A 27498-nucleotide genomic window follows, 5' to 3' on the forward strand; every position below is an offset into this window, starting at 1 on the left:
TCAGGAAGCAATTTTTGTACATGGACAGGATTTGCCTCTCTTCTAATTATTTTTTATCAGTGTTTTAAGTTCAGGCTTATTCTCCTACCAATGATGTCTTTCCATGCACACTATATATAAAAACATTTTTTTTTAGAAAGTAAAATGACTGTTTATTTACAGGTTAAGAGGTATTTTTATAGGAATGAGATAATAGTTAATGGGTAATTGTTTTTTAAATGAAAAGAACAAACTCTCATTGATTCAGAATGATTGAATACCAGAATATTCTTGTTCCCTTAAGAATCTCATTAAGTCACCTGTGACTTAATGGCAACTCAAAGATTTTTAAACAAAATTGAATCTTTGATGATGTGGCCTCACTATAGTAATTACCAATTATTGTATGATAAGTAAGTTATAGGAAATCGGGCTAAATCAATAAACACACTTTGGATATTATTTTAAGAATTAATCTAAATAATAAAATGAATCATGATTCAATACTCTATAATTGGTGATACCCATTTTACCAATGGGCTAGAGAGGTAGCTGGTTATTAATTGTTTCCTTTTCATAAAAGCAGAGTGTGGAGGAATAAAAGCTGTTTTAGAAACTCATTTTATATCTAGATAAATAAGGGTTATTTTAGTGTTCACATACATTGCTAAATTCCCTGTCTGAACATGACTCAGGGGTCCTCAAACTACGGCCCGCGGGCCACATGCGGCCCGCTGAGGACATTTATCCGGCCCTCCGGGTGCCACTGCCTGTCCTGCTTAGCAGCCAACTCGTCCCGGACCCACAGTGCACATAGGAATTTGTTCATAGTTTTTTTTTTTAAACTATAGTCCGGCCCTCCAACGGTCTGAGGGACAGTGAACTGGCCCCCTGTTTAAAAAATTTGAGGACCCCTGAATCATGCCAAACTGAAGAAAGGACTTTCATTTTTGAAAGTACTTCTCATAATAATTCTATAGGAAAAAATGATAGCTAAATTAACACTTGAAAAAGGCCCAAGAAAATTATATACTGAATATAATTATACCTCATTATGACCTCTGCACATTTTCCAGAGAAGTTAAAAACACACACAATAGGAACACCTTAAAGGTCAGAGTCTGATGAAAGAAAAATGCAATAGTTAATTATGAAAGACAAGATTAATGCCCTAGTAGAAACATACTTGTTTGTTTGTTTTTTGTATTTTAAATTTTTATTTTTTTATTTATTTATTTTTTTTAATATATTTTATTGATATTTCACAGAGAGGAAGGGAGAGGGATAGAGAGCTAGAAACATCGATGAGAGAGAAACATCGATCAGCTGCCTCCTGCACACCTCCCACTGAGGATGTGCCCGCAACCAAGGTACATGCCCTTGACCGGAATCGAACCCGGGACCTTTCAGTCCGCAGGCCGACGCTCTATCCACTGAGCCATACCGGTTTCGGCTAAATTTTTATTTTTGATATTACTTTTCCATACTTGTTTGAAAGATACTATGTCAAGTTTTTAAAAATGCCTAATATGGTAAATTATAAGAAAAAGTAAAACCCAATATTAGTAAGAAAATATAAAATGGTACACATGCATAGTATATATTCTCTAACACTTGCACATGCATATTATTATTCTTTAATTTCTATGATATATTTATTTAATTTATTTTTCAATTATAGTTTACATTTAATATTATTTTGTACTAGTGACCCAGTGCACGGATTCGTGCACATTGAAAGGAAATTAATTACAAGAAACATTTTAATATCGCTATTCACTCTTTCTCTATATTAGAAGTGTCAACCAAATTCACTATCGACAATGACAGATTGAAACACACACATGTTGGCGCCAGCGAGAGCTTTATATGTACTGCGCATGCGTGAGTCAACTTAGCCTTTTATAATATATAGAATAAACTTGCTTAATGAGACCTGCTTTCTGATTTAGCTAAACTTTTTCCAGCCCAGTGAAGCACCCCAACTTCTCTTTCAGGTAATTGTCAGCAACACAGCAGTAAATATCAACACAAAGCAGATTATTATTGTAGATCACACAGGGAGAACAAAGGGTACAATATTTAACTGTAGCAGTGTTTGACTATATTCTGTGCAGTGAGAAAACCTGAAGTCATTTTCAAGTTCCACCATTTCTTACTTCTTTTCCATCAGGTCAAGTTTCTAAACTTTCTAAATCTCCATTTTCTGGCTAATGGGATTCTACCAAGTCTCCTATCTACCTGTTCCAGGACTTCTGTGAGGATCAAATGAGATGAGGCATGGGAAAACACTTCACAGACATTTGGTTAAAGTGTAAAATGTTTGCACCTGCCTATAAAGCAAGTCATGTTCCTGGCTGAAGAAACTGCAAGGAGGCTAGTTGCTAGAGAGAGGAAGCTGGGCGTTGCTACGTGACGTCATTACTCAGCACCCAAAGCAACTGTTTCTGGGCTGGGCTGGGCTGTGAGCCACATTTTGCGTCATGGGGTCTTGGCAGTGTTGGCTGCAATTTGGTGGGGTGTCGCTTGGGGTGGTGGCAGGGCCTGTGTCCCACTTTGGGGAAGCCGAGTGTTGGTTTGTCGGGCCAGGTCTGTGGTGCTGGCCAGTGCATGTGATGGAAGCTCCTGCGTTGAGCATCTGCCACCTGGTGGTCAGTTTGCATCATAGCTACCGGTCGGATGGTCAGACAGACACTTAGGCTTTTATATATATAGATAGATTGTATTAGTTTCAGGTATACAGCATAGTGATTAGACAATCATATACTTTACACAGTGGTTCCCCCAATATTTCCAGTACCCTCCTGGCACCATACAGATTACGATATTATTGACTGTATTTTCTATGCTGTGCTTTACATCCACATTAATATTTTGTGACTACCAATCTGTACTTCCCAATCCCTTCACCTTTTTCACCCAGCCCCCCAACTCTCATCCCCTCTCTCAACCATCAGCCTGTTCTCTGTATCTATGAGTTGGTTCCTATTTTAATTATGAGCATGCATTTTTATCATTACATTTTGCTGCAGAAATAGTTGAAAATATACCATTTTCCTTCCATGTATTTTGTTTCGTATCTGAGAGAGGTGGTGGAGAGAGACAATTCATTAAAGTACAAATAGAAACTACATTTTAATTTAATAAAATGAAAATGTGGGCTTTGCTATGATTTCTAGCAGTCTTTTTGTGATTTTTTTTTTTCTCCTGGGCCTTTTCTTGCCAAAGGTATTCTAGCTTTAAGAGTAAATACTGGGATCTCAGTGTGCAAAATATTTACCTCAAAATTTTTCATTATCTTCAAGAGGTATTTTCTAAGATAGAATTCATGGGCCATATTTTTGGAGTTTTACTCTAGCAACACACCTAACTCTAAACATTTAAAATGATAACTTCCCAGTTGGCGTGGCTCAGCAGTTGAGCATCGACCTATGAACCAGGAGGTCATAGTTTAATTCCTGTTCAGGGCACATGCCCAGGTTGTGGGCTCGATCTTCAGTGTGGGGCATGCAGGAGGTGGTCAATCAATGGTTCTCTCTCATCATTGATGTTTTATCTTTCTCCCTCTCTGAAATCAATAAGAATATATTTAAAAGTAAAATAACATTACAACTATTTTTTAACTTTTTATTAGAATATAACTTCAGATTTACAAAATATTGCAAAAAACAAAAATAGTGCCCTTTAACCAGGCTCACCTATTGTTAATATCTTAGTCCATTTGATTTATAATTTCCTATTCATTTATTAATATAGTTTTTTTCTGACCAATTTGAAGACAAGTTACATATATCATAACATTTTATCCCTAAATACTTCATTGTATTTTTTCTAATAGGGACATAGTTATATTCTGTTACATAACTGTAGTATAGTAATCAACTTCATAAATTTACACTGATAGATATAGTTATATAATCTACCTTTCACATTCCATGTTTGTCAATGGTCTCAATAATATCCCTTATGGAATTTTTCTTTTCAGTATATAATTTGGATATTGAATTTAATTGTCATATATCTTTAGCTTCCTTTAATCTGGAAACATTTCCCCAGCCTTTCTTTGTGTTTTTTTTAAATGATATTATTATTTTTAATAGATTCCTTCTTTTACAAGTAGATTATTCATTCATTTTGTGTTTGATCTTCCTCCGTGATTTGATTGAGATCTTGCATTCTCTGCAGGAACACTGCATAGGTAGTATTCTTCCTTCATAGGATATAATGTCTGGAGACAAACAGTGTCCACCTGTCCACCATTAGTAATGTTAATTTTGAGAATTTTGTGTGGAAATGCTTTAAAACCATGTAAATACCCTGCCCCTTCTCAATTTTTTTCCTATATTTAGCATCCAATGATATAATTCCTGCCTGATCCAATCCATAGCAAGGTGTTGGGAAATTATGATTTTTCAACTCTACCACTCTCTCCACGTTTCCCGGTTGGTCCTTGCTATTCTGCTTTAAGTAAGATCTCTCCCTTCTCACTTACTTATTAGTTTGTTTGTCATAAGTATAAATTCCTCCCCCCCAATTATTTATAATTAATTACTGTACTTTAATTAGTTTAGTGCTTAAATTGTCCCAGATTTGTCTAGTGAGAGCCTCTTCAATCTAGCTCTTGTATTCTTATGACACCTTTCAAGCAATCCCTTACCTTGTGGCATGACAAGGAGTTTCAGACTTATTTTTTACCTCTCTGCCCCGACCCTTGAGTCAGCCATTTCTCTGGAGCATCTTGGCTCTGTTTCAGTAGGGATTGGCATAAAAGACCAAGATCTGAGTGTGAGGCGTGCTTGTAGCTAGTGGGGTATCTTTGCTTCTCGACCCAATCTTTTCAGCCAAAAAAGCTAGAAAATACATGAATGTGTCCATATATACATACAATTATGTATGCAGAAAGGCATATTTATACATACATGTGTGTAAATATGTACATATGTACACATAAACATACATATACACACATATACTTGTTTTAGAAATCAAAAGTTCACACCAGTTTCCTCCAATTTAACCCAACCCACAAGATTCTTTCTTGACATCTATGATTCCATATTTGTATTTCCCTCCTTCCACCATAAGAACACTGGATACCAACAACGTAAGTACAATTATTCATTTGCTGAATAATATAATACATTTAAAATTGTTTCAGAATTGATTCCCCTTCCCATACACTCCACCCTGCTCAAGATTGTGGGGGTGTAGTCAAATACTCCCTCAAAGTTCTAAGTTACTCTCTTACTAAGCTATCGGCTCCTTTCTCCTCCTCCTTCCCTTCCTTTTTGATTTTCCTGTGCCAATTATCCCTATTCACCTGTCTCTTCATTACACTCCATGCTACCCTCACCCCTACCAACAACTGGCAACTTCTGGATCTAAAATCTTGCTTAAATATCAGCTGTCATGAAAAAAAAAAAAAAAAAAAAAAAAAAACAATAAAAAAACTTTCTCTCAAGAGTGTTGCCTCAGTATACTATATAAAGACTCCCAACTGGAGAGGCCAGTCAGGACGAAATCCATCCAATATTTTACTGGCCAAGTCATGGCATTATATGAATAGAAATATGTCTACTCAGAACAAGGGTCATATTTTCCTAATTTTCAAAAAGGCACTTAGAGTATTGAAGCAGCCCTTCCTCAGTCCTTCTTTCCTACCATGTTATCATAGTACCTCTCCATTCTGCACCAAGTGCATGTATCTTTTTTTTAAAAATATATTTTATTGATTTTTTTACAGAGTGGAAGGAAGAAGGATAGATAGTCAGAAACATCGATGAGAGAGAAACATCGATCAGCTGCCTCTTGCACACCTCCTACTAGGGATGTGCCCGCAACCAAGTTACATGCCCTTGACCGGAATCGAACCCAGGACCTTTCAGTCCGCAGGCCGACGCTCTATCCACTGAGCCAAACCGGTTTTGGCAGTGCATGTATCTTTTTAAGTTAGTGTTTTGGGTTTTTTTTTTTGCATATATACCCAGAAATGGAGTTGTTAGATCATATGTTAGTTCTATTTTTTATTTTTTTAATGAAACTCCATATTTTCCATAATGGATGCAGCAATTTACATTTCCACCAACAGTGGACATGGGTTCCATTTTCTTCACATCCTCACCAACACTATTTCTAGATTTTTTTTTTTTTTAATAATAGCCATCCTAATAGGTGTGAGGTGATATCTCATTGTTGTGGTTTTGATTTGTATTTTCCTGATGATTAGTAACATTGAGTGTTCTGTCATGTAACTCTAGGTTATTTGTATCTCTTCTTTGAAAAAAATATCTTTTCATATTTTTCCCATTTTTAATTGGATGGCTTTTTTTTTATTGCTATTGGGTTATATGAGTTTTTAATATATTTTGGATACTAGCTCCTTATCAGATAATATTATTTGCAAATATTTTCTCCTATTCAGTAAGTTTCCTTTCAATTTTTTTTGTTTTGTTTTATATATATTTTATTGATTTCAGAGAGGAAGGGAGAGGGAGAGAGATAGAAACATCAATGATGTGAATCATTGATTGGCTGCCTCTTGCACGCCCCCTACTGGGGATCGAGCAGCAGCCCAGGCATGTGCCCTTGACCAGAATCGAACCTGGGACCTTTCAGTCCGCAGGCTGACGCTCTATCTGTTGAGCCAAACCAGCTAGGGCATCATTTTGTTGATCGTTTCCTTTGCTGTGCAGAAGCTTTTTAGTATGATGTAGTCCCACTTGTTTATTTTTGCTTTGGTTGCTTTTGCTTTCAGTGTCAGATTAAAAAATCATTGCCAAAATTTATGTCAAGGAACTTACTATTTTTTCTTCTAGAAGTTTTATGGTTTCAGGTCTTAGGTTCAAATATTTAATCCATTTTGAGTAACTTTTGTATATGGTTTAAGATAGTGGTCCAGTTTAATTCTTTTGCATGTGGTTATCCAATTTTCTCAACACCACTTATTGAAGAGACTGTCTTTTCTTCATTGTGTATTTTTGGCTCCTTTGTCATAAATTAATTGACCAAATATGTGAGAGTTTGTATCTGGACTCTCCATTTTGTTCCATTGTCCTATGTGTCTGTTTTTATGCCAAACCATATTGTTTTATTACTATAGAGTTGTAATATAGTTTCAAATCAGGAAGTGTGATGCCTTTAAATTTTTTTTTTCTTTCTCAAGATTTGTTTGGCTATTTGGGGCCTTTTGTGGTTCCATACAAATGTTAGGATTGTTTGTTCTATTTCTTTGAAAATTGCCATTGGAATTTTGATAGGGATTGCATTGAATCTGGTGATTGCATTGGGTAGTAGGAACATTTAAACAGTATTATTCTTCCAATTCATGTGCACAGAATATTTTTACTTATATCTTCTTTCATTTCTTTCTCCATTGTCTTATAGTTTTCAATATACAGGTGTTTCCCTTCTTGGATACATTTATTCCTAGGCATTTTATTATTTTTATGCTATTGTAAATGAAATTGTTTTATTAATTTCTCCTTTGATACCTCATTATTAGTGTATCTAAATGTAACATTTTTGTATTAATTTTGTGTCCTACAATTATTTTGAATTCATTTACTCTAACAGTTTTTTTATAAAGTCTTTAAGGTTTTCTATGCAAAATATCATGTCATCTGTAAATACTGACAATTTTCTTTTTTCCTTTCCAATTTGGATGCCTTTTATTTATTTTATTGATCAATTGCTTGGCTGGTACTTTGTATACTATGATGAATAGAAGTGGCTAGAGTGGACATTCTTACCTTGTTTCTGATGTTGGAGAAAAAGCTTTTACCTTTTCATCACTGAGTGTGATGTGAGCTCTGGGTTTGTTATATATGGCCTTTATTATGTTGAGGGATGTTCCCTCTATATCCACTTTGCTGAGACTTTTTATCATAAATGGATGTTGAAGTTTGTCAAGTACTTTTCCTGCATCTGTTGAGATGATCATGTGATTTTTATTCTTCATTTTGTTAATATTGTGTATCACATTGACTGAATTCAGATTTTGAACCATCCTTGCATCCTTGGATTAATGTATTGTTAAATTTGGTTTGCAAATGTTTTGTTGAGGTTTTTGCATCTATATTCATCAGAGATATTGACCTGAGATTATCTTTTCTTGCAGTATCTTTGTTTGGTTTTGGTATTAGGATAATACTGGCCTCATAAAATGTTTGGAAGATTCCCTTCTTTTCTGTTTTGGGGAAGAGTTTGAGGAGGATTGGTATTAATTCTTTGAATGTTTAGTTGAATTCACCAGTTGAGGCATCTGGTATTGGACTTTTGTTGGTTGGAGGTTTTTTATTATTTGCTCAACCTCCTTATTAGCATTCAGTCTGCTAAGATTTTCTATTTTGTCATGATTCAGTCTTGGAATATTATATATTTCTAGGAAGTAACATCAATTTTTTTATATTGTTTAATTTGTTGGCATATACAGCAGGTCTTCTAATAATGTTTTTTCATTCAACATTGTTTTGCTATAATGTTAATGAAATGCCTTAGGAATTTAACTTAAGTTTATATAAATTCACCTATGGCAAAATTGGTTTCATTGTACATTGATTTGCTTAAAGTCACAGAAACTATTGATGATGTTATTTAGGAACTATGGGCCCAGTGCATGAATTTGTGCATCTTGAAAGAAACTGTGGGCTGTGAGGCTGTTGTGGGCACAGGGGTGGGTCTCTGCTCATCCTCTGTGCCCCCTCCTGGCCCCTCCCACCATGGCCCCCGGTCCCCTCTCTGCCAGCAGCCCCACTCCCGCCACTCCCACACGCTGATGGCAATAGCCCCGCTCGCACCCACTGACAGCGCGGAGCGATTGGGGCTGGCGCTGTCACTGGGTGCGAATGGTGGCTGCTGCCCCAATTGCCTCTCAGGAGCAGGGGGAGATGGAGAAGCCCTCAGGGGTGATCGGGGCCAGCAGCTGCCACTCGCACCTGCTGATGGTGCTGAGCGATTGGGACTGGTACTGGGCACCAGCAACGAGTCCGAACAGTGGCTCCGGTGCTGGCTACGGGTGCAAGCGGACGGGCACTGGCAGTGGGTGTGAGTGGCAGCTCCGGCACCAGCAGCAGGTGCAAGTGCTGGGTGGGACCAGTGAGCATGGGAGCAAATAATTTTCAGTAACCACCAGAGGCTTGCCCTGATGACAGTGACTGGCACTCCACCTTGGTCTGGCACCCCTGCGCACCTGCTCCACCATCCCACTATGGCCGATGCCTGCCATGTTCCACGCTTTGCTGCCTGCTGCCAATGCCCCCATGTTCTGCGTGCGCCCTCTGGTGGTCAGCACACGTCATAGCGACCGGTTTTTCGGTTGTTCGGTCTATTTGCATATTAGCCTTTTATTATATAGGATAATTGATCATAGTAGTTTCATATATACTTTGGTATTTCTGTGGTATCAGTTGTAATATCTTTTTCATTTCTTATTTATTTGTGTTCTCTCTCTCTTTTTTCTTAGTTAAGTCCAGGTATAAATTTGTCCATTTTGTTTATCTTTTCAGAGAACCAGCTCTTACTTTTATTTATCTTTTCTACTGTCTTTTTGGGCTCTATTTTATTTATTTCTGTTCTAATCTTTTCTATTGCCTTCCTTCTACTAACTTTGGGCTTCATTTTTTTTTTCTTTTTCTAGTTACTTGAGGTGTAAAGTTAGGTTGTTTATTTGAGACTTTTCTTGTTTCTTAAGGTAGGCATTCATTGCTATGAATTTCCATTTTAGAACTGCTTTTGCTGCATTCCATATATTTTGGTATGTCACATTTCCATTTTCATTTTTCTCCTGGTATTTTTCATTTTTTTACTTATTCTATAATTAATTGGTTGTTCAATGGCATATTGTTTAATCTCCACATATTTGTGAAATTTCCAGTTTTCTTCATGTAATTAATTTTTAGTTTTATATAACTGTAGGAAAAGATGCTTGATATGATTTCAATCTTCTTAAATTTATTAAGACTTGTTTTGTGTACTAATACATAATCTAATTTAGAAAATATTTTATGTGCACTTGAGAAGAATGTGTTTTATTTGCTTTCGGATGAAATATTTCATAAATATCTGCTAAGTCCGTCTGGGCTGAAGTGTCATTTAAGGTCAGTATGTCTTTATTGATTTTCTGTCTGGATGATCTATTCATTGATGTAAGTGGGGTACTAAATCCCACACTATTATTATAACACTTCTATTTCTACCTTTAGACCTGTTAATATTTGCTTTTTATATTTTGGTGCTCCTGTGTTCGATGCATAAATATTATAAATGTTACATCCTCTTGTTGAATTGACTCCTTTATTATATAACTCTCTTCTTTGTCTCTTATTACAGTCTTTGTTTTAGAGTCTATTTTGTCTGACATAGCTACTCCAGCTTTAATCTGAGTTCCATTTGCATATAGATTGGTTTGGTTGTTTTTTTAAAAAAATTTAATCCATTCAACGACTCTATGCCTTTTGATTGGAGAATTTAATCCATTTAAATTTAAAGTAATTATTGATAGGGATGTTGCCATTTTGTTAATTGTTTTATGGCTGTTTTCATAGTTCCTCTCTGTTTCTTTCTTTTTCTATTGCTCTCTTTCTTTGTGATTTGATGACTTCCTCTAGTAGTATGCTTGTATTCCTTTCTCTTTATGTATTTACTGTAGGCTTTTGCTTTGTGATTTCTAGGAGACTTACATATAATATGTTATATCTATAACAATCTATTTTAAGTTGATAACAACTTAAGTTTGATCCCATTATCAAACTCAGCATTATTCCTCTCTCCCCATGTTTTATATTTTTGATGTCATAATTTACATATTTTTATCTTGTGTATCTCTTAACTAATTATTGTAACCACAGTTATTTTTACTACTTTTGCCTTTTAACCTTATATGAGCTTTATAAATGATCAGGCAACTACCTTTACTATGTCTTTACCTTTTCAGTGAGATTTGTTATTTTATGTGTTCCTCTTACTTAGTGCCCTCTTTCCGTTCAGCTTACAGAAGTCCCTTTAACATTTTTTTTAAGACCAAATTAGTGGCGATGACCTTCTTTAGCTTTTGCTTGTCTGAAAAACTCTATATCTCCCTTTGACAACTGACTAATTTTACCTGGTACAGTATTCTTGGTTGGAAGTCATTTTTTTTCACTACATTGAATGTATTTTGCTACTTCCTTCATACCTATAAACTTTCTGCTGAAAAATTTACTGTTTGCCTTATGGAGTTCCCTTTTAGGTAACAAGTTTTTTTTTCCTATTGCTTTTCATATTCTCTCCTTGTCTTTGACTTTTGAAAATTTAATTATAATGTGATTTGTTGTGGATCTCTTTGGGTTCCTCTTATTTGGAACTCACCGGGCTTCCTGGATCTGGATGACTGTTTACTTCCTCAAATTATGGAAATTTTCAGCTGTAACATCTTCAAATAAAAAGTAATAATAGTTTCAATAATACCTAAATCTGTTCAAATGTTAATAAAGGTTTTGAAAAAAAAATATCTAATTTAAGTCCTTAAAAAAAGAACTTGCATAGAGTTACATCCTACAATAAGCTTATATGAAAACGAGGCATTTTGGAGAATTTTGAAAATGAGTGATTGGAGGATCCCTTCAATAAATCCCTCCTTGTATCCATAGTCTCAGCCAGGCTTTTGACAGGAGATGAACAATAGGCAATTCAAAATTGAGCTTTCTATCCAGTTCCACTCACAGATAATCCACATTTTTTTTTTTTACTGAAAAATGATCTGCTGTGTAGATGACAATGATGTTGTTTCATTGTAAAATAAGAGGACTTTTCTAATATTTTTACCTTAATGAAGAGTCACTTTACCTGTGTACAACAGTAAACTAAGTGAGCAGTTTTAAACAGAGCAAGAGCAATTCTCACAAAGCAATTCAGTGTTGGCACAAATTGATGGAAATGCCAGAACCCAGTTCCATAAGGCAAAAAGAGCATACTATTCTAAAAGGTTTAGAGGATAAGAGGTACCAAAGGTGTCTGTTGACCACAGAAGATCCTTATCATGATCCCTGTAAAATGTTCAATTTTGAGATCATCTGCCTGTTAAGGGTTAATTAGGTAAATCACAAATTATGACCCTAAGGAACGACATATGGCAATCAGTTAAGCACTAGTTTAATGTTATCCAATTAGATGTCAAAGTGTGCCTGCCAAAATTGATCATTTTAGTTTTAGGAGAATTAACATTTAGTAGCTTTTCTTGACATAAATTGATCAATAGGTTGAATTGCTTGTCACAGCCACTTCTATGACCATATAGAAGACATGTCATCAACACAGGAGAGGCACTTGTCTTGCTATGGCTAGGTCATCTAAAGACAACCAGTTTGTTCAGTTATAAAATTAAAAGGGGATCACTTGGGATGTAGCCCTGTTTCATGCCATTTAAAATAGACATTTCATCTGTCAAAAAGAAGGCCTTTCTCATCCACGTTAATTTGTGCCATATTGTCTAGCAGTAATGGCTCTGAGAGAGAATTATAAGCCTTGAATCTATGTTGAGGTCATACACTTAGGCCTCTTTATGGATTCAATGACCAATGATAAATCAATAAGTTTCATGAAAAGTCTAAAAACACTCCTAACTGATTGAAAGACTGCAGTTCATCTCCAGAAATATATGCTGCATTCTGATTTCTCATCTCCCTTTTACTTGTCCAAACCCATTTTCCCTATCTACCTTCATTTCTCTTTTTCTATATTATCTTATGGTTATTTTAACATATGTCTTAGAGCCTAAATTAGCTTTCTGCTTTATTGGATCAACCAAATCTTTCATTCTGTAAATATATGAGTGCTCTAAAGATTTGCTAAATAAAATCATGAATGAATGGTTGGTAAATGAATAAATAGATAAATATGTTCTACTTTGGTTATGATCAAATATAGTTTCTAACCATTCAGTTTAGAGACATAGATAGAAAAAAAAAAAAGGTGAAAGAACATGATGAGTGTGATCTGTGTCCTTTAGCTTAAGAGGATGTTTTGGATTTTTGTAAAGAAAATTTAAGACCATAATCACTCCAGATTTTCTAGGTGCAGATTGTTAAAAATGAATGAGCTTCATCAGCACTTGTCATAAAGTTTCAGACCTTGTCACATTGGCCAGGCCATTGTAATGTTCCATTGTAAGGTTCCTGTAATGTTCTCTTCCTGCAGAATAGCCAAAGAACACCTAGACCATGAATACTAAAGGCCATGAATTCCTTAATTTTCTCATTTCTGTCCTGGTTCCAATGTGTATATCTGGGTGTTGTATTTAGCTTCAAAAGGTTTTCAGCTAGCTAATAATATATTATATTAGACTAGAGGCCCAGTGCACAAAATTTGTGCACGGGGGGGGGGGTGTCCCTCAGCCCAGCCTGCATCCTCTCCAATCTGGGACCCCTCGAGGGATGTCTGACTGCCCGTTTAGGCCTGATCCCAGTAGGGTCGGTCCTAAACGGGCAGTCGGACATCCCTCTCACAATCCAGGACTGCTGGCTCCCAACTGCTCGCCTGCCTGCCTTCCTGATTGCCCCTAACCGCTTCCGCCTGCCAACCTGATCACCCCCTTACCATTCCCCTGCCAGCCTGATTGATGCCTAACTGCTCTCCTGCCAGCCTGATTGCCCCTAACTGCCCTTTCCTGCAGGCCTGGTCACCCCAAACTGCTCTCCCCTGCAGGCCTGGGTCCCCACCAACTGCCCTTCCCAGCAGGCCTGGTCGCCCCCAACTTCCCTCCTCTGCCGGCCTGGTCACCACTAACTGCCCTCCCCTGCAGGCTTGATCGCCCCCAACTGCCCTCCCTTGCAGGCCTGGTCCCTCCCAACTGCCCTCCCCTGCTGGCCATCTTGTGGCTGCCATCTTGTGTCCACATGGGGTCAGTCATCTTTGACCACATGGGGGGAGCCATCTTGTATGTTGGAGTGATGGTCAATTTGCATATTACTCTTTTATTAGATAGGATAGAGGCCTGGTGCAAGGGTGGGAGCTGGCTGGTTTGCCCTGAAGGGTGTCCCAGATCAGGGTGGGGGTTCCCATGGGGCGTGGGACGGCCTGGGCGAGGATCCTGTGGTGGTTTGCAGGCCGGCCACGCCCCGCAGTGACCCAAGAGGAGGCCCTGGTATCTGGGATTTATTTATCTTTTATAATTGAAACTTTGTAGCCTTAAGTGGAGGCCAAGGCAGGCCAGGGCTGCGGAAACTTGGCTTCCTCCATCGCTGAGGGCAACTCAAGCCTCCTGCTCTCTCCAGCTCCGTGGCTGCAGCCATTTTTGTAGGGATTTATTTATCTTCTATAATTGAAACTTTGTAGCCTTGAGTGGAGGCCTGGGCCCGCCAGGGTGTGAAGAAAGCTTGGCTTCCTCCATTGCTTGGGAAAGCCAAGCCTCCTGCTCTCTCCGTGGCAGCAGCCATCTTGTTTTGGTTAATTTGCATACTCGCTCCTGATTGGCTGGTGGGCGTGGCTTGTGGGTGTAGTGGAGGTATGGTCAATTTGCATATTACTCTTTTATTAGATAGGATCCCAGCTCTCTTTCAGTACATTACACAGCCAAGTCAACATTTTCTACCTCACGGCATACATACAGAGTGATGATATCATACTCTGGAAAAGATGGAGAAAGCTATTTATGTTTATGGGCTATATGAGCCACCATGGGGGCTGAAAGGGGTCCAACCTCAGCACAATGGTAACACTGCATTCTGGGATCTGACAGAATAAAGTTTGGGAAGCTCTAGTCTTTAGTATACACAATAAAATTTTGAACTAGAAAAGTAGTTATCAGGTCCAGTTTTTCATTCCCAGGAATTAGATTTAATTACTCTAAACATCCAAAACAGTGGTTGTTTAACACTGTGTATGGAAATCCTTTGTCATCCACCTTGCTCTCCACTGTTTATAGTCAGCTCCTTTATCTTCTCTTATGTAAAAATCAACATTCTTATAAAAACTATCCTTCAAACTTTGAGTAAGTCATTTCTCAGTCTATTTTCATGTAAATGGGGCCAATCCTTTCTACCATTTTTCTCAGGGCTGGTTTCTTATTTTGTCAATATTTCATTTTATCTTACTCTATTTTATTTTGGGTACTTTACTGTAATTCTTCCACATATTCTTTAAAATGCAGAAATCAAAACTTCACAAATTATTCTATAGAAAACTAGCCATCACACTATATGTTCATATGGGCTTATTTACCTCTTACTGTTGTCACCAACGTTCACAAGGATTATTCCATTGTAAATGTAGTTGATTGATATCATTTACACTTATTCTTAACAGATGAGAAAATGTGAAGGAGGAACTCAAATAATAAAACTATAAATATTAATATCAATCATAGCTGTCATTGAGTAAAACACTGCATTTAATTGTGCTTGACACATTTTCTCATTTGATCCTCACAACACCTAACAGGTAGATATATATTATTAGTATTCCCACTTTATAGATGAGGAAATTGTGACCCAAGGACATTAGGTTACCATGGCTTGGATTTAAGCGGATTAGGTCTCTGACCACTACCCCTTACTCTCTTCTAGAATAGTAGTTCAGAATAATGGCCAGACCAATTTTCACTGTATATTATTCTGGTTCTTTCACGACTTACCCTGATGTAGAAGCAAAATCATGTTAAAAGGTGATGTCTACCTCAAATTTTGTCCATTGCCTCCTTAAGAGGACCAGTGCCTCCTTAAGAGGACCAGTGCCTCCTTAAGAGGACCAGTACAACTCCAAAGCGTTACTGCTCCTCAAAATATGCTTCTAAACACAGTTTTCCAAATTGATTACAGTCATTTTTAATTGAGTTATACTTGACATATAACATTATTTTGGTTTCGAGTATACAACATAATGGCTCAATATCTATAATAATAAAAGCGTAAGATGCTAATTAGACCAGACATCCTCCTGGATGTCCTTCCAGATGACCTTCTGGATGAAGGCTCGGTGGTGGGGCCCGAGACAGAGGCCCCCAGCCACTGCACAGAGGCAGAGGTAGCCAACGCAGTAGCGGGGGCCAAGCCCCTTAAACAGATTCCGTGCATTGGGCCTCTAGTTTGTGTATATTGCAAAATGATCACCATAATAAACCTAGTTAATATGTGTCACCCTACATAGTTACAATTTCTTTTCCTGTGATGAGAACTTTCAATATCTTCTCTCTTTGCAGGTTTCCAATATGCAATACAGTATTATGAACTATAGCTACCATGCTGTAGATTACATCTCCATGACTTACTTATTTTGTAACTTATTTATTTTGGCTGCCTTCACACATTTCACCCATCCCCCTTACACTATCCCAAACTTCTGCTTCTGGAAACCACCAATCTGTTCTCTGTATCAATGAGGGTGTTTTTTGTTGTTTCGTTCTTTCTTTTTTTTAAAATCTTTATTGAGAATATTACAGATGTCTCCCTTTCTGCCCTCCCCCCCTCGCCCCCATTGCCTCTCTCCACCCAGTTCCTACCCCAACCCAGGCCTTCAATCCCCTACTGTCTGTGACCAGAGTTAATGCATATATGCATATAAGTTATTTGGTTTATCTCTCCTCGCCCCCTCCTACCCCCTTCCCTCTGAGATTCATCAGTCTGTTCCATGTTTCCATGCCTCTGATTCTATTTTATTCATCAGTTTATTTTGTTCATTAGATTTCTTGTTCATTTATTTGATTTTTAGATTCAGTTGTTGATACATATGTATTCATTGCCATTTTATTATTCATATTTTTTATTTTTTCTCTTCCTCCTCCTCCTCATTCTCCTCCTCCTCCTTCTTCTTCATCTTCTTTCTCTTCTTAAAGAATACCCTTCAGCATTTCATATAATACTGGTTTGGTGGTGATGAACTCCTTTAACTTTTTCTTATCTGTGAAGCTCTTTGTCTGATCTTCAATTCTAAATGAGAGCTTTGCTATAGAGTAATCTTGGTTGTAGGTCCTTGCTCCTCATTGTTTTGAATATTTCTTGCCACTCCCTTCTGACCTGCAAAGTTTCTGTTGAGAAATCAGATAGTCATATGGGCACTCCCTTGTAGGTAACAAACTGCTTTTATCTTGCTGCTTTTAAGATTCTCTCTTTGTCTTTAACCCTTTTTTTATTTTGAGGTTGTTTTTTTTTTTTTTAGCTCCACATCTAAGTGAGATTACACAGTATTTATTTGTCTTTCTCTGTCTATTTCACTTAACATAATGCCCTCAAAGTCCATCTATGTTGTCACAAATGGAAATATTTCATTTTTTACTGGATGAATAATGTTTTATTGTAAATATGTAGCACTATTTCTTTTTTTATATTTTATTTATTTTTTTACAGAGAGGAACGGAGACGGATAGAGAGTTAGAAACATCGATGATAGAGAAACATCGATTCAGCTGCCTCCTGCGCACTCCCTATTGGAAATGTGCCTGTAACCAAGGTACATGCCCTTGACTGGAATCGAACCTGGGACCCTTCAGTCCTCAGGCCGACGCTCTATCCACTGAGCCAAACCAGTTAGGGCAAGTACCACTATTTCTTTATCCATTTATCCACTGATGGACACTTAGGTTGCTTCCACACTCTGGCTATTGTAAATAGTGATGCTATGAACATGGGGGGCAGATATCTTTTTGACTTAGTGTTTTCATTCTCTTCAGATAAATACATAGATATAGAATTGCTGAATCATATATAGCTCTATTTTTTCCATTTTTTGAAGAATCTCCATTCTTATCCCATAGTGGCTGCATCAATTTACATTCCCACCAATTACTCTCACAGTGCATGAGGATTCTCTTTTCTCTAGATCCTCACCAATATTTATTTCTTGTCTTTTTCATAATAGCCATTCTAACAGGTATGAGGTAATATATGAACATTTTACTTCTAGGAAAAAATCTTATTTATTAAACAAATGGTTACATAACACTCACTATGTGTCCAAATACTCATCTAGGTGCTTTTAAAATATCTATATATATAAAAGCCTAAGCGACCATCGCAATTGAATGGATGACTGAACAGGCTGCATGGGGTGACCAGGCCTGCAGGGAGGGTCAGTGAGGGGCAACCAAACAACTGAGCAGCAGGCTGGGTGGGGCAACCAGGCCCTCAGGGGCGGCAGTTGGGGGCAACCAGGCTGGCAGAGGGGGCCGTGAGGGGTGACCAGCCTGGTGGGGGGGGGCAGTTGGGGGTGACCAGGTCAGCAGGGGGGGGCAGTTAGGGGCAATCAGGCAGGCAGGCGTGTAAGCAGTTAGGAGCCAGTGTTCCCAGATTGTGAGATGGATGATCCTGGGGATCGGGCCTAAACCAGCAGTCAGACATCCCCCAAGGGGGTCCCGGACTGGAGAGGGTGCAGGCTGGGTTGAGGGGACCCCCCCCCCCCCCGCTTGTGCACGAATTTCGTGCACTGGGCCTCTAGTAACATATATAAGCCTCTAAAGTAGGCACTACTTTCAATGTGGAGAAACTGAGGTCAAATAAGTTAAATAATTGCCCGAAGTCCCAGAAATAGTATGGTAGTAGGACTGAGACCTGAACCTGAGACCAAGCCCTTACCCACTCTACAGTCCTCCATTGCTTGCTGAGCAATGTGTTATTTATAAAATGTAGGATGACTATTTTAATTCTGTTACTGAATTTAAAACTGTAAAGTGTGTGTTTGTTGGCAGGTGTGTGTAGGTAGACATATGCCTTCTAATACACCTTTTAAAAATTTAAATGAAAATGAAAACACACCCTCTAACCCAGAGATGGCTTATTCATAGTAACATATTTGTCAGAAATCTGTGGTCAAACACACATACAGACCTCAGGTTTCAAAGCTTCCAGGTCAGAACATAAATAGAAAGTTACCAAAATCCCTCCCCTAGTTGGGGACACCTGGGTTTTCAAGTGGCCCAGAGTATGGTGTCCTGACTCTCTCTCCCACAGGCAGCGCTGAGCATCCCTCAGATTATCCCAGCCTCCCCAGCCCGGGGCAAATGGAAGGGCCGTGAGCCTATGTGGGCATCGTCTGCCTCTGCCGTCATCACTGGAGAGGGTATTATTCAGCTCCGACACACCTGCCATTTTTTATGGCAACTGCGTAGACACATCACCTTACTTTACATTTTCAACTGAAAAGGCTGTTCAGTTCAATTTAAACAAAGAATTTTAGCCATGACACTCGCTACCTGATTAACTTTAAATAATGTAATTTGAAAGATATTTGGGAGTTCCTTCCTATCTAATTTCCCTAAAAGAGACCTGGGACATTTTGACCTTTGCTGAAATCAAAATATATTTCCATTTGGGTAAAGAAAGGAGTGTTCCTTCTTTCAGCTTCTGGAAGCACCTAAAACAAGGCACTCCAGTCAGATGTCGAGTGTAATTTAAAGGTACTACTAGTATATGTGAACGTAGGCATGCCTGGGGAGGCGCAGGCAACGCTGCTAGGAAGCGGGTAAGCTCGGTGTGTTCTGGACACACACCCACCACAGTGGAGGAAGAGCTCTGGAAATCCGAGTCACAGGGCCTCAGTTCGAATCCCAGCCCTGCCATCTGCGGTCTGTATTACTTATCCCCTCAGAGCCTCAGATCCCTCAGTTGTAAAATGAAGAGGCAAATAATATGCAAGGTTGCTTTAAATATGAGCTATAACAAAGTAATTAGCCTGGCTCTTTGTAAGTACATATATTAAAATGCTATTTCTTATTTAGAAGGTCCATGTTCTTATGTACAATATTGTTGTGGGAAGTTAAAGAGAAAAAGGAAATGCTTTTGGCATCTTCAAAAGAAGGCTCTGGCTCCCATCCTGTGCTCAGAAGCTGGAGCCTAATGTTGGGTGACCAAACATACTAACCCAACACACCACATGCAATAATGTCGGGTCACATGTTTGCTATAACGCCCTGGTTCAGTGTGAGATGTTTTATTTTGAAACAAAACACGCAACTTCAGTTACTACCTGCGTTTCCAGAATGCAGAAAACTTATCCAAAGTGGGATCACAGGGCTGTACAAGGTGTCGCAGGAGCATGTATAGTCTGTGCTACCTTCCCAGATGTAGCAAACTGTGATTAATTATATCTCAACAAAAATTGCTCTTATTTAAAGCAAGTTTGGAAACAATAGCTGTAACCCTTCTTTAATCATATCCCTTGATGGGAGAATGTTCTTATGCACATCAGCTCAGCTCACTTCCTCCCAGAAGGACTGACATCTTAAACTGCACTAAACAATGAATCACCTTGTCAAATAAAGTGCAAAATGGAAAACCTGTTACCAAACTCATCTGATATAATGACATTTACAACAACATGTTTGAGGTGATAAACCGACAATAATAATTATATTTCCTTTAGACTTTGATTTTACTTGGAAAGTTCGATGCAATCATACTTTCTTCCTTCAAGAAAATTTTACACCCCGACATTTAATTTCTGAAACTTCAAACCTTCTATGAATGTGCAAATCACAGTTGGCATTAAAAGAAGCACTCCCGAAGTCTGGAATAATGACGGAAGCATTTGAGTTCAGAAATGACAAATAGAGCACTTTTCTCTTGCTAACAACAAGGTTTTGCTGGTGGACTCTCTTGAAGAGAATAAAAGCAGAAGCAAGGTCATGTAAAACACCAGATTACAGCCGCGTGCGTAGCACTTTTGTACATCGTAAGCACTGAACTATTCTGAAATGAATAACCATTTCTGGGAGTTTTCCATGTAACATTGTGAGCATTGGGAAGACCGGGTGGGGTTGGTAACCCTCACAGCGCAGGCAGGGATTTTCCGGCCTGAGCTTCCAGGCCCTGCAGACGGCCCTGCCCCGCTCTGCCCTGCAGTCCGCTGGTGACCAGGCGCCCCACCGCTCCTGGCCCGGGCCTGGCTTCCCTGGGGCCGGCCCAGCATTGGATCCTCCCCCGCTTTCCTGCACTCAGTGTGTTCACAGCCTGTGGGCTTGTGCTTACTAGCCTTCTACATCCACTTTGCTACTTGTCAGGAGCGCTGGCTAAAAGTTCAGAGAGGAAACATTTTAAGCTTTTGACGAGCATGAGATTTGATCTGTTATTCGCAGGTTCCAGTTACCCGTGCTGTCTGTCTCAGAACTCCCCAGAGAAGCCAGCACAGGCTTTGTCTCTTTCCAGAATATTCGTGATGACAAAACCTCCTTATGACCCACCCAGTTTAGAGATTAAGAGACAACATAAAAACGAAGTCTTGTGTACAAATGGGGCTTTTATTTCTAGACGTAACTGAGCAGATAATGGTTTATTTGTATGTCTAGGAAGATAGAATGTTATGTAAGTGAAGGACATACAGCTTTTTCTCTATGATCCCTCTGATCTTACATGCCCTCGCAGGATGGAAATAATCAACTTAGAAGGCCCTGGCCGGTAGCTCAGTTGGTCTGAGACCATGTGATATTTATCTTTCTCTGACTGGCGTATTTTGCTTAGCATAATGCTCTCCAGTTCCATCCATGTTGATGCAAATGGTAAGAATTCCTTATTTTTTACAGCAGTGTAGTATTCCATTGTGTAGATTTACCACAGGTTTTTATTTTATTTTTTTAAATTTCTTTATTGATTAAAGTGTTACATATGTATCCTTATTCCCCCATTACCCCCCTATGCCCTCCACCACTCATGCCCTCACACCCCTGTTGTCTATGTCCATTGGTTAGGCCCATATGCATGCATACAAGTCCTTTGGTTGATCTCTTCCTCTTAACCCCACCCTCCCCTACCTTCCCTCCAAGGTTTGATGGTCTGATGGATGTTTCTGTCTCTGGTACTGTTTTTGTTCATCAGTTTATGTTGTTCATTATATTCCACAAATGAGTGAGATCATGTGATACTTATCTTTCTCTGACTGGCTTATTTCACTTAGCATAATGCTCTCCAGTTCCATCCATGTTGTTGCAAATAGTAGGAATTCCTTCTTTTTTAGCGCAACGTATTATTCCATTGTGTAGATGCACCACAGTTTTTTAATCCACACATCTGCTGATGGGAACTTAGGCTGTTTCCAAATCTTAGCTATGGTGAATTGTGCTGCTATGAACATAGGAGTGCATATATCCTTTCTGATAGGTGTTTTTAGTTTCTTAAGATATATTCCTAGAAGTGGGATCACTGGGTCAAATGGGAGTTCCATTTTTAGTTTTTTGAGGAAACTCCATACTGTTCTCCACAATGGCTGCATCAGTCTGCATTTCCACCAGCAGTGCACAAGGGTTCCTTTTTCTTCACATCCTCACCAACACTTGTCGTTTATTGATTTGTTGATGATTGCCATTCTGACAGGTGTGAGATCGTACCGCATTGTCGTTTTTATTTGCATCTCTCAGATAATTAGTGACTTTGAGCAGGTTTTCATGTGTCTCTTGGCCTTCCTTCTGTCTTCTTTCAAAAAGTTTCTATTTAGGTCCATTGCCCATTTTTTGATTGGGTTGTTTATCTTCCTTTTATTGAGTTGTATGAGTTCCCTGTAAATGGTGGAGATTAAACACTTATCAGTGATAATATTGGCAAATATGTTCTCCCATATAGTGGGGTTTCTTGTTGTTTTGTTGATGGTTTCTTTTGCTGTGCAAAAGCTTTTTATTTTGATGTAGTCCCATTTGTTTATTTTCTCTTTATTTTCCATTGCCCTAGGAGCAGTATCAGTGAAGAAGTTCCTTCAGCATATGTCTGAGATTTTGCTGCCTGTGGATTCCTCTAGTATTTTTATGGTTTCCCGTCTTATGTTTAAGTCCTTTGTCCATTTTGAGTTTATTTTTGTGTATGGTGTAAGTTAGTAATCTAGTTTCATTTTTTTTGCATGTATCTGTCCAATTTTCCCAACACCATTTATTGAAGAGACTGTCTTGACTCCATTGTATGTTCATGCCTCCTTTGTCAAATATTAATTGGGCATAGTGGTTTGGGTCAATTTCTGGGTTCTCTATTCGATTCCATTAATCTATGTCTGTTCTTGTGCCAGTACCAGGCTGTTTTGACAACAATGGCTTTGTAATACAGCTTAAAATCTGGTATTGAGATCCCTCCTACTTTATTCTTCTTTCTCAGGAATGCTGTGGCTATTTGGGATCTTTTTATATTCCAGATGAATTTTTGGAGTGTTCGTTCTAGGTCTGTGAAATATGCCGTTGGTATTTTCATGGGGATTGCATTGAATCTATAGATTGCTTTGGGTAATATGGACATTTTGATGATGTTGATTCTACCAATTCATGAACATGGTATGTTCTTCCATCTGTTTATGTCTTCCTCTATCTCTTTTTTCAGTGTCCTGTAGTTTTTTGCATATAGGTATTTTACCTCTTTAGTTAAGTTTATTCCTAGGTATCTTAATTTTTTTTGGTATGATGGTAAATGGGATTGCTTTTTTAGTCTCTCTTTCTGTAAGTTCACTATTGGTGTATAGAAATGCCATAGATTTCTTGGCGTTAATTTTGTATCCTGCTACATTGCCAAATTCCTTTATTAAGTCTAATAATTTTTTAATGGGGTCTTTAGGGTTTTTCTATGTACAGTATCATGTCAACTGCAAATAAGGACAGTTTTACTTCTTCTTTTCCAATTTGGATGCCTTTCATTTCTTCTTGTCTGACAACAATGGATAGTACTTCCAGTACTATGTCGAACAGGAGTGGTGAGAGAGGTCATCCCTGTCTTGTTCCTGTTTTTAGGGGAAATGGCTTTAGTTTTTGTCCATTGAGTGTGATGCTGGCTGTGCATTTGTCATATATGGCTTTGATGATGTTGAGGTATGATCCTTCTATTCCCACCTTGCTGAGAGTTTTTATCAAGAAAGGGTGTTGGATTCTGTCCTATGCTTTTTCTGCGTCAATTGATATGACTATGTGATTTTTCTCCCTCAATTTGTTTATGTGATATATCGCATTTATTGATTTGCGGATATTGTACCATCCTTGCATCCCTGGGATAAATCCTACTTGGTCATGGTGTATGATCTTTCTGATGTACTGCTGCATCCGATTTACTAGAATTTTGTGGAGGATTTTGGCATCTATGTTCATGAGGGATATTGGCCTGTAAATCTCTTTCATTGTGTTGTCTTTATCTGGTTTTGGTATTAGGGTGATGCTGGCTTCATAGAATGAGTTTGGAAGTGTTCCTTCCTCTTGAATTTTTTGGAATATTCTGAGGAGGATAGGTTTTAGTTCTTCCTTGAATGTTTGGTATAACTCTCCTGTGAAGCCATCTGGGCCTGGGCTTTTGTTTGCTGGAAGCTTTTTGATGACTGCTTCAATTTCTTCCATGGTTATTGGCCTATTGAGATTTTTTAGAATCTTCCTGATTGAGTTTTGGAAGGTTGTATTTTTCTAGGAATATGTCCATTTCCTCCAGGTTGTCTAGTTTGTTGGAATAGAGTTGTTCATAGTGTTTTTTTAACAATCCTTTGTATTTCTGTGGGGTCTGTTATTATTTCACCTCTATCATTTCTGATTTTATTTATTTGAGTCCTCTCTCTTTGCTTCTTGGTGAGCCTGGCTAGTGGTTCATCAATCTTGTTTATCCTTTCAAAGAACCAGCTCTTGGTTTCATTGATCTTTTGTATTGTGTTTTGTTTTGTTTTTTTGTTTTGTTTTTTTTTTTTTTTTTTTTTTTTTTTTGGTCTCTATGTCATTTATTTCTACTCTAATCTTTATTATCTCCTTCCTTCTGCTCACTCTGGGCTTTTCTTGTTGCTCTCTTTCTAATTCTTTGAGTTGTAGCATTAGATGACTTACTACCATTTCTTCTTGTTTTTTGAGGTAGGCCTGTAGAGCTATAAACTTCCCTCTCAAGACTGCTTTCATTGTGCCCCATAGGTTTTGAATTGTTGTGCTTTTATTGTCATTAGTTTCCAGAAGGTTTTTAATTTCTTCTTTGATCTCATTGGTAACCCAATCAATATTTAATAACATGCTATTCAGCTTCCAAGTGTTTGAGTGTTTTGGATTGTTTTTATTGTAGTTTATTTCTAATATTATGCCATTGTGGTCTGAAAAGATGCTTGGTATTGTTTCAATCTTCTTGAATTTGGGGAGACTTTGCTTGTGACCCAATATGTGGTCTATTTTTGAATATGCACTTGAGAAGAATGTATATTCCACAGCTTTGGGGTGAAATGTTCTGAAGATATCAATTAAGTCCATCTGATCTAGTAAGTCATTTAGGATTGTTGTTTCTTTGCTGATTTTTTGTCTAGAGGATTTATCAAGTGATGTCAGTGGTGTATTAAAGTCCCCTACTATGATTGTATTGTTGTCTATCTCTCTCTTGATATCTTCCAGGAGATTTTTTATGTATTTGGGTGCTCCTGCATTGGGTGCATATATGTTTACCAGGGTTATATCCTCTTGTTGTATCGATCCCTTTAGTATTATGAAGTGGCCTTCCTTATCTCTTGTTATGGCCTTCACTTTGAGGTCTATTTTGTCAGATATAAGTATTGCTACCCCAGCTTTTTTTTTCATTTCCATTTGCCTGAAAGATATTTTTCCATCCCTTCACTTTCAGTCTGTGTGAGTCCCTTGTTCTGAGGTGGGTCTCTTGTAGACAGCATATATATGGGTCATGTTTTTTTATCCATTCAGTCACTCGATGTCTTTTGATTGGGGCATTTAGTCCATTTACATTTAAAGTTATTATTGAAAAGTACTTATTTGTAGCAATTTTTATTTTTTGAGGCTGTGTTCCTTCTTACCTTTTTGTTTCTTCTTTTTACAGCTTTCCCTTTATCATTTCTTGCATTGCTGGTTTGGTAGTGATAAACTCCCTTAGCCTTTTTTTGTCTGTGAAGCTCCTGATTTCCCCTTCAATTTTGATTGATAGTCTTGCTGGATAGAGTATTCTTGGATTGAGTCCCTTGCTTTGCATCACTTTGTATATCTCCTTCCATTCCCTTCTAGCTTGATGTGTTTCTGTTGAGAAATCATTTGATAATCTGATGGGGGATCCTTTGTAGGTAACTCTCTGTCTCTCTCTTGCAGCCTTTAAGATTCTCTCTTTGTCGATAACATTTGCCATTATAATTATGGCATGTCTTGGTGTGGTCTTTTGGGATTCATCTTGCTTGGGACTCTTTGTATTTGAGTAACGTTTTCTGTCATTATTTCTTCAAATAAATTTTCTAATCCTTGCTGCTCTTCTTGTCCTTCTGGCAGCCCTATTATATGTATGTTATTTTGTTTTGCATTGTCCCAAAGCTCCCTTTGGCTCTCCTCCTGCTTTATAATTTTTTTCTCTAGTTGCTATTCAGATTGGGCTTGTTTCTGTACCTGATCTTCTAACTCGCTGATTTGGTCCTCTGCTTCTTCTAGTCTACTATTGAAGCCTTCCATGGTGTTTTTGATTGTAGCTATATCATTTTTCATTTCTTCCTGATTTTTTCATAGGTTGTTGATTTTCTCATCCATCCAGTGTATGAACTAACTGTATGACCTTTACTCTGAATTCTTTTTCTGTCATGTTGCATGCTTCTGTTTCACTTATTTCCTTTCTTGGCGATTCCTCCTTTTCTTTCCTCTGGGGATTGCTTTTTTGTATCCCCATTCTGACTATCAGCAGAAGGTTCAGATGTCGAGGTGCGGGGGCCTGGACCGTGTGCAGTGGGAGTTTTTCACCCCCCAAGTGTCACGGAAGAGCTCTGATACCAAGACGTGCGGTTGCTGTGGGTTGGTGGGAACCACGCTCGCCCTGGGTCAGAGTCACAGGCGCTTAGTGTGGCCTCGTGTGTGCACCTAGAATCAGGGACTCTGCCTGCGCCATGTTAAAACAGAGAACCCATGGGCGTGTGCCAAAAATCAAAGTCCCCTATTGCATGTCAGGAGTCAGAGGCTCCCTGTGTCCATGCCGAGAATCAAGTATCAGAGTCTCTGTTTCTTGGTGCTACCTCGCACTGAGAATCAGGTCCCTGTGTGGACATGCACCAAGAATTGGAGTTACTGGCTCTTAGTGTGAATGTACTGGGAATCAGGGATCTCAGGTGCACGTAATGAGGAACGGAGTCTAGTCACTGGTGGTCAATGCTGCCTCTTGTGTGGAGATTCAGGGTCCCTGATCTGTCTGGGAGACCGGGTTGCTCAGTTGCACTGTGTTGGCAGGAGGTCCACTTCTGCACTCTGGTAAATAGCCTTCTGTGTGCGCTTGCCCTGAATCAAAGTCAGGTGGCACTGCCACTTAATGTGGGTATGGGGTCTGGTCATGCAGGTGTGCACTGTGGAAAACAAACTCCCTGTGTGCATGTAGCCAGGCTCAAATTCAGCGCTGCCTTCCTGTGTGGGCATAGGATCTAGTCGCAGAAAACAATCTCCCCAAGGTCGTGCACTAGGCTCAAATTCAGGACTGCCTTCCTGCCTGGGTGTGGAGATGAGTCGCAGGAAACAAATTCCCCGAGTTCGCAAGTCCGGGCTCAAGTTCAGTGCTGTTTTCCTGCCCTGCATGGGCGCAGGATCTGGTCGCAGAAAACCACCTTCCTAAGGATGAGCAGCTAGGCTCGAATTCCACTCAGTCTCCCTGCCTAGGCCTGGAGATGAGTTGCGGGAAA

The sequence above is a fragment of the Plecotus auritus genome, assembly GCF_963455305.1.
Source record: "Plecotus auritus genome assembly, chromosome: 1".
NCBI lineage: Eukaryota > Metazoa > Chordata > Mammalia > Chiroptera > Vespertilionidae > Plecotus > Plecotus auritus.